The sequence below is a fragment of the Tympanuchus pallidicinctus genome, unplaced genomic scaffold, assembly GCF_026119805.1.
Source record: "Tympanuchus pallidicinctus isolate F22 unplaced genomic scaffold, pur_lepc_1.0 scaffold14, whole genome shotgun sequence".
Classification (NCBI taxonomy): Eukaryota; Metazoa; Chordata; class Aves; order Galliformes; family Phasianidae; genus Tympanuchus; species Tympanuchus pallidicinctus.
This window is the reverse complement of record NW_026294659.1, coordinates 2,521,731-2,528,672: the sequence shown is the minus strand read 5'-3', so window position 1 is coordinate 2,528,672 and position 6,942 is coordinate 2,521,731. Positions and strand designations below refer to the sequence as shown.

Here is a 6,942-nt window from a genome sequence, read left to right as displayed (position 1 = left end):
TGAAGCTCTGACCTCAAAAGTGGGGAACGTTTTGTAGCTACAAATGTTAGACTGCGTCATTACAAATGTGTGGACTATTTTCACCCTTGTTACACAGCGTGACACAGTCAGGAAGTGAAGCATCATACCCTGAAATGGTGTAAATTGTTCCAGGCTTGTGGTTCTCCAGGATGACAGAGTCGTGAGAGCTGTGAACCCATCTGATAAAATCATAGTGCTCAGTATTTAGCCAAGTGCATTGTACCTTCAGAGGAGAAATTTTGTAGGAGAGTCTTGGACCTGGAATAAGGCAACTGGATTTTTTAACCATGGGTTCACTCATGTGTCATTCCAGCTTCATATTCTTGTGCCATTTTCCTTCCTTTGAAAATTTTGTCCTGAAGTTTCATATGTCAAGATCAGGTTTTCCATTACCTAACAACCTATACTTCAACCAATCACCTGAAAAATTGTGTCATTTGCTAATAATAATGCAATTTTAGACAATTTTATCTACTTGTGTAGTTTTTTGGGAAATACATATACATGTGGTGATCATGGGAAAACTCTCTTATGATACCATAATGAAAATTTTAGGCATTTTATAAGAAGTTGAATCACTCTAAAAGGCAAAGAAATCTGAGAATAAGCCAACTAAGATGCATTATGCAATCATATTTTATTGCATTTCATCTTCAGTGTCATTTGTGTATCTTCTGTCATTACTATTAAAAAATTCCAACACTCTTATTTGCTACAAACTCCCTGTTGGAAGGATGTGTTTATTGCTAACACACACAGCTGATAACCAACAAACAGCTGACAAACTTGGGTCTCGCCAAATTAGGGGACAGAAAGCAAATTATGGTGTTAATATATATATATATATGTAAGTTTTTGACAAGCACATACTCAAGCTGCTGAGGCTGAACCAGTTGGTCCTCCACCACACTCTCATCGATCCTGTAAGACAAAGGCTGACCTCTGCTCCCACATAAAATCCCTGGTCTCAGTAGTAGGGGGAATGAAATTCACATAAAGGATTGAGCTGAACTACCTGAGCTCTTGTGTAATGCCTTTTGTTGTCAGTAATGAACTGGACAATCTAGCTGAAAGCAATACTGTTCAGGCTATGATTATGTCCTGTTTCACCTTTTCTTCCAAAATGAAGTGCTGAACACATATTTCAAATCTTAGTAAATAAGACATATTAATGGTGACCCTGAAACAAAGTCTGGAATAGACTTTCATTAACATGCAGGTAAAAATTATGACTGAAGGATCAGTCATTGCTAATTCATTCATTTCTGCTACATATCCCCAAAGTATCAAAATATATCTTTTTTATAATACACTGTAGTATATAACATCCCTTACATTCTCAAGAAGTCTGACATCATGTGATAAATGCTACCGGGAAAAAAAAAGGAATGGATCAATCAGCAACCCATAGCTGCTTATAATGTGTGCATTTTTAGCTCCTTATAGCAACAAGAAAGCCATAAAAATGACAGGTCCTATTTTATAGATGTTTATGTGTAGATGGTCCATCAAGACTGCTGTTCCCTCCCATCTAGAACAACAGGGCTTACATTTAGTGTAACGTACAGTTTACTGTTTTTAGTATTCATACAAATACCATGCATCATCAACAGCAGGAACTTCTTTATATCTGTAATGGCTTTATAAAGTGTATTTTTTATATATCGTATATTTGAGTATATATATTTATATATTTTAATATATATTTATATGTACACCTGAGTTAAACAGTTTTACAAATTTTGTTCTATTTCTTCCTGAGACAGAACCATTTACAGTGTCTGAGATGGAATTTAGCCATGTCAGCTTATTTCTGATTCCTGTAAGATTTGTTTCTTAATGGTTAAATAAATAATCATCTAATCTGTCTGAGCCATTATTTAAACACCACTTCACTGTAAATAGTTGTTTTGTTCTCTTTTCTTTAATGCTATGTATTAGTTTGATGGATGAGGAACTGGGGGGCCAAGGGAAATATTAGGGAATGGAATTTTTTGTGTCGATCCCAACCAAGCTGCACTGCTTCAGTACTACACAACCTCACCAAGTTGACGAGTCTTGAAAACCAGCAAGCAGAGGATAAGTTGTTTTGTTTGTTTGACCTTGTTTGAATGACCTTCATGAAAAATAGAGGATAAAAGCAATGGAAATCAATCAGCTGTTAAAATCCAGAGAGAACAGTGCTGAGCAGGCAAGTCTGCTTCAGGAGAACTCAGAAAACCACCAACTCAATCTACAGCAAAAAATATGGCTTCTTGGTTGGGAAGATAGTTTTTCTGCCATCTTTCTCGCATTTTAAAACCCAGGCCATGCATTCAACTGAGCAGCTTTTTTTGGACCAGATGTCTCCCTGTTCGATGAATGATCTGGTCAGTAGAACCTTCTTAATTGGACTGGTGAATATGTTCTTACTATACACACACTAGGGACAAACAAGAGGCAAACTGACTAAAGAGGTCTACAGTTCAATATATATATAACAAAAAAAAAAAAGTTAAACTATAGCAGCATCTACTTCCCTTAACTGTCTCTTATCTTCTGAAGATGTACCTGAGCAGGTCCCAAGGGCTTAAATCGATGGAGTTGGCTTCCTCAGTTTTCCTGACAGCTGATTATTTTTGCACCATCATTGCAACAGCTGATACTTTCAAAACCAGCAGGTTGCATTTAAAAAGCAGATGGATATTTTATACCTCCAGTTCGCCTTCAGTGCAGTGCAACTCACCGTGTTTTTTTTCCAAACTGGAAATGATCGCAGATCAGGGACCAGGGAAGGGAGGATCTGAGAGGATATCAAAGTTCCATGATTTGGCAGCAAAGAGCAACAGAAAGTTTGAAAAACAGCAGATAATAATGACCACGAAACATCAGTTGCACAATTGCCATCTCTCAGAGGAACCTTGATGTGGAAACCTGCTTATAGAGCACTTTGAAATCATCCAATGGTAGCACTAGTGTAAGAGGTTGGATAGCTGAGTCACTGGAAATCCAAGCTACTCATTTGCTTGATCCTGATAGCAATCCCGTGACTGGGGGGTTCTCAGAAGACTTCTTGCCTTAGCAGGAAGACAGGAAGGAAGCAGTGTGTGGGTCCTACTGTCCTCCCTCACTGCTCTGAAGCAGTGTGTGGGTCCTACTGTCCTCCCTCACTGCTCTGGTTCCTCACTCCCTGCTAGAATAAGGCAAGGGGCTCGTGGACAGCTTCCATGGTGCTTGGTGCTTCTGCTGCAGTTACCCTGTGCCCCTGAGGGCTAAGTCAGAACACCTGGGGGGATGAAACCCAGAGGGAGCACTGTGGGCCTCATAGGAAAGGCCTGCAGGCACCTGGAACCTGGCTGATGCCTGCAGACTCAAATGGTCTCATTCTGTACACGGACTTCAGGCTCAGTGTAGCCTGCAGCAAATGGAAATCAGAAACAGGCTCAAATTAGTTTCCCTGTGGCTCTTCCAACCCTTGTGCTGTCATTTCTCCTGTATAACAAACACTGGTGCATATTTACTGCTGTTCCTGTGCCAGTTCATGCATGTTACTCCTTCAAAGGCAGCATTGCTCTCTCTGGGAAAGCACAACAGGATGTGTGAAGAAGGCCTGGTACAAAGGGTGGCCCGAAGGAATTAAGCAACTAAAAGATATTTTGTGAGACCTTGTGCTGAAGGGTAATCAAGGTCCAGCATCTGTACACAGGCAGGCAGACAAATGAGGCCTCCTTTGGCATTCACCAGTGTAACCCTTGGCAGCTGTTAAACAGAGCTGGCCAACATGCTTTGTGAATGCATTAATAAAACATGCCCTGGTATTGCTAGGAACTATGTCAGCAAGTTATTCTTCTTTAAATGCCACAATAACGTTCATGTGTGAGGAACACAACACAAAGCAGAGGTTTCACCCCGATTTCAGAGTTTATCCTTGCTTTGACTTCCCTGATAAAAGGGGACAGACAACAGGCATGAATAGCGCCTAGTATGTCCAAGTGCTTTGGACACGAGTGCAGTTGCTTTCTTTGACAGGGGAGGAATGTGATTTATGTAAGAACAAGAAGACAACATATACCCTCTCGCAGACTAAAAAGGACATCGTGTGCTGAGACAAAGGCTTCAGGAGGCAGTGGGCATAGCTGGAATCTTCAGACAGTGTCCTTGGCCGTGCTCCTGACATGTCCTTGACTATGCCTTTGCATGCCTCTCCAGGCTGAGCACAGCTGAAGAAATCTGCAGCTGCAAGGATGAGAACAGCCATGTCAGAGGAGCAGAGCACAGCCCCCGAGGGCCCACAGATAGGCAAGGCAGAAGAGCCTGCATGCTGGGTCACTTCATGGCCCACCTGGCTCTGTGACTACTCTTCAGTTTCAGCTCACCTTCAGTAGCATTTAGGGTCTGCTCACAGACAAACTCTATTCCTATTTCCATACGCAGAAGGAGGCTGAAATGAAACATTTCCTGCAGAACTGGGGGAAGAAGGGAGGACAGCACAGTCCTATGGGTGCAAACTGGCTTTTCTGTAGGATTCTCATATCTTGTTGTAGGTTCCCAAAAGTGACCATCATCTGCATTTTTTTCGCATGATGGCATTAATTCCAACAACTGAATAAGCAGGGAACATCTTACTTAGCATTTTTCAAAGTCAGAGTGTCATGCCAAGAATATGTGCATGAATAATTATTTAAGAAAAAACACAGGAAGCTGTGCCAAATTCTGCACATCAGGAAGCACTTTAATCCACGTGATCACAAAGTATTGCATGCAGCAATGCTTTCATGATAACAGGCTTTCCTGTGCTTGAACAGCTAAAATACTTTGTTCCATCTACAAAGGAACTGGTGACAGTTGTTCTGTACCATATTTCCTACACTTTGTCTGACAGAGCATTCTTTCAAAGGTGCTTGAGTTGCTGATCCAGACATTTGTAGATATATACAAGATGATAGTAATTCAATACCGCAGGCTGAGTTGTGCCTCCTGCAATTACCAACATCATTTGAAATGGAGCGGATTTGAGAACAGGGATGGTAACTCACACTACATTATGGTCTTTCAGATATAAAGCTGATGTAAACCCCCAGGTTTCCTTTAAAAAACAGACAACCATAACCGCCACCCAGTAGCATTGCCTGCCTTTTGACCCATGAACTATTGAAAGAAAATAAAATTCCCCAGAAATTAAAATAGCAAAGCTAAAAAAAAACAACAGGAAAGGTGAGAAAGAGATGAAAAAACTGTATTTTCAAACAGCTCCCAAAAATAAATGCCTTACCCACGTCTAGAATCTTGTGTGGGGTAAGTTGTTTTGTGCAAAGTTTGCAGTGTAGCTTATTTGTATCTCAGATCTGTATCAACCAGAATGGATAACCAAAAGTCCTTCTGATCTAAAAAGCAGTTTGGGACTCCAACACATTCATGAAGAAGGCTGTTCCCAGAGCAGTTTGCCCTGAGGAAGAACTCTCATAAAGGACTGCTCAGCAGAATACCCTCTACAGGTTTTTCACCCTCAGGTTTCTCAAGCAGAGAAGTTGAGAAAAATGCAGAAGCCATGAAAGCACCCCTGTTTCTACCACACCAAGGAACAGCCTCAGCAGGGTGGATTCACACACATGGAGGACATATGGAGGGTCCATACATCACTACTGGAAATCCAGTGACTTTGAAGTGTGTTTCTGGCAAATGCAGTCACAGTTATTTCCACCACGATGACACCTGAGGAGGAGTTCTGGGAGGCCTTCCTTGGAGGAGACTTGGGACAGCCTCTGGTGTGTTCGATGAGACATGAGAGAAGAACCTGCAGCTGCCCTTTTGTCACTCTTCTGCAACTTCCTGGGGAAATGAAGGGAAAACAGCTCTAAGAGTTTCCTTGCAGACTTTCTGATGTCACTGGTATGGGAAGGGTAACTGCGTGCAAGAGTGCTATTCTTACTCTTTCAGCCTTTGCAGTCATAATGAAACCACAAAAAATATCCCTCTTACATGAGGTGATTTAGTGTTATTGCATAAGGCACCTGGAAATAGCAATTAGAACCCAAATGCTGCTACACAACTTACACGCATTCTTCAAGGCCATGAACTAATTAACCAAATTACCCAAATGCTGCTACACAACTTACACGCACTCTTCCAAGGCCATGAACTAATTAACCAAATTACCCAATCCTGATTTGAGGAGGAGAATAGAGAGGAGGTTTTCCACATTTCTGCAGTGAGCCTGGTGGTCCCCAGCACCATCCCCAGCTGCATTTTGTTGGCTTCCCAGTCGGACACAGCAGGGGGATTAGGAAGGACCACCAGCAGTGAGTAGCAGGAAGTCCAATCACTTGCCAAATTTCCCAAGTTCAAAACCAGGCCTGCATGTGTGGGGGCATAGGGCTGGTGCTGGAAAGACATGCAGAAGGAGAAAGGAGTCATCAGGAATTAGGGAAAAGGTACCCATCCTCATGGGGTGTTGGCAGCAGAAGCAGCCCCTACACCCTCCCTGCACCCAGGAGGCTTCGATGAAGCCCATCAACACCACTTCTCTGCAGGACCAGCCTGTGTGTGGTCTTCTGTCTGCTGAGGCACTCAGCATTTTATTGCTCCTTCGCCTTAGCACAACTGAATCACTGCAGCTTTTCTGGCATCCTGGCCAAGCATGCCTCAACTTGCATAAAAGGAAATTAACACTAAGGGTTTCAAGCTGAGGCCATTTCTGTAGTAGGGGAAGCTTCAGCATTACATGCTTACATGCAGTTTCAGTGAGAAAATCCCTCACATTTATCCATGGTCAGCAAATACTTATTACTGCTATGATTTCTTCCTTCATGGGAAGGTTGAAACCTCCCTCATCAAAACTTTGCCACTGGCAGTGAGGGATTGTGACTCCCTGAGGACTTCAGCATGTGTTCACTCACTCTTGTGAAGTATTATCTTTTCCTAGTAGGGACCAGCCTCAGGTAG

At 42.3% G+C, this 6,942-nt stretch overlaps 1 long non-coding RNA gene across 1 annotated transcript; it reads right to left on the bottom strand.

Annotated features, from left to right (window-relative positions):
* Positions 1-4,711: 4,711 nt before the first annotated feature.
* LOC128076316 (uncharacterized) lies at positions 4,712-6,573 on the bottom strand. Its single transcript, XR_008204345.1, has 2 exons — positions 6,436-6,573; positions 4,712-5,829 (listed from the first exon to the last, which is right to left on the bottom strand). It is a non-coding gene; the product is annotated as an uncharacterized LOC128076316 (long non-coding RNA).
* Between the last annotated feature and the right edge of the window lie 369 nt (positions 6,574-6,942).